A 1,977-nucleotide genomic window follows, 5' to 3' on the forward strand; every position below is an offset into this window, starting at 1 on the left:
AGTGAACGGAAAGCTATAGTGGAAGTCAATCCGTCTCAACCTATGCATGAATTAGCAGCAAGGTTTGATGTTACTATTCCAACAATATTGAACTACTTGAAACAAACTGGTAAGAAAAGAAGCTGAATGGTTGGGTTTCAAGGGAATTAAACAAGCATCAGAAGAAAAGTCATCTTAAAGCTTATCTTTCTTTGCTGTCATGACATAAAGGCTAACCATTTCTATACCATACTGTTAACTGCAATTAAAAAAGGATTCTTTTTGACAGTTGCATTAGGCACAATGATTTGATAAAGTCCAAACACAGTTCAGACTGAATATTCACCAAAAAAAGCTAACGGTGTCATTTGCTGGTCCAGATTTATGAAACCTGATCAATCGATTATAGCAGCTATCTACTGCAACCAATGGGATGCTTATGACTAAGCAGATAATGAGGATGCTTATGACTAAGTAGCCAAGATTAATCAGTAGAGACAGCCAGTCCTCTTGCAAGACAATATTTGACCACAAGTCAAACAACAATGCTCAGCTACACAGGCTGGACTTGGAAATTATCCATCATCCACCATATTCACCAGACCTTGCACCAACTGGTCTAATGCTGCAGCCCTTTAATACAGTTCCTGTTGGTCACAACCCACAGGTTGAGAACTGCTAAATTTTATAATAATTATTATGTATATTTACTATATATACAGATATACAATACATAAACATATAGAGAGAATATATAGAATTATAATCAGCATTATAAACAAGGTCTTTAAGGAACTTAAATGTAGAAATGTAGAACATGTACAGGTATCCATCTGCAGAATTTGACTCTACTACTCTGAAATTTATTTTAAATTATTTAAAAGAGTAAAATGGTCAAACATTTATACCACACAATTAATAGGATTTCTGTCTAATTAAAGCTTCAGAGGGCACAGAGCAATTATACTAATTTCATTTCTTGTAAAACTCTTTCTAAACTGTAAATTCAAAAGCCACTTATAAAGTAGTTTTAGTTTAGATTTAAACAACTGCTCAGGACAGGTCATTACAAAGACACAGTCAATATTTAGAACATTTCTTTCTTCTTCCAAAAATATTTTCAAAAATTTAACTCCATCTAGGTAAACACAAAAGATGTAAAGTCTCCTAAGGTGCACAGTGTATAGGAACACAGCATATCCCCAGGGTGAAGGTCTCAACTACAACTTGAACTTTAAGAAATGCAAACAATGTAGCCTGGCATTGCGGCAGGCACCTGTAGTCCCAGCTACTTGGGAGGCTGAAGCAAAAGAATAGCTTAAGCCCAAGAGTTTGAGGTTACTGTGAGCTGTGATGTTATAGCACTCTACAGAGACGATACAGTGAGACTCTGTCTCAAAAAAAAATAATAATAATCAATGTAACCTAATCGATCCATTTGTACCCTCATATTAATCTGAAATTTTAAAAAAATTAAATCCCTTTAGATTTCAATTTATAATATTAAATGTATACTTTTAAAATTGGTAAAGAATTTAATAATTTGAAAGTTATATAAAAAAACACATAATTTTTCTCTTGAACTTCCCAAAGGTCAGGGGGTTTACTGTTTCACTATCATTCACACAAAGATATCATTCCTGTTTAAAATACAAGTGTGAAGATGAAAGACAAAGAAAAACTGGGGAACATGCGCAGACTGAGGAAGACTAGGAGACTTGAGCCCTGAATGCAATATAGGATTCTCTGCTGGGTCCTATGACAAAAATAAATACAGAAATGAAGAACATTAATGGAAAGCTGTTGCAATTCAAATATCATCATTGTTTAGTTGACAGTATTTTATGCCAATATTAATTTCCTGGTTTGGATCACTGCACTATGTATATGTAAGAAAGAGAATCCCCTGAGCCCAAGAATTTGGGTTTACTGTGAGTTATGCTGATGCCACAGCACTCTACCCAGGGCATCAGAGTGAGACTCTGTCTCAAAAAAAAA

Source organism: Otolemur garnettii, unplaced genomic scaffold (assembly GCF_000181295.1).
Source record: "Otolemur garnettii isolate 467f Iridium unplaced genomic scaffold, OtoGar3 scaffold00005, whole genome shotgun sequence".
NCBI classification, from domain to species: Eukaryota; Metazoa; Chordata; class Mammalia; order Primates; family Galagidae; genus Otolemur; species Otolemur garnettii.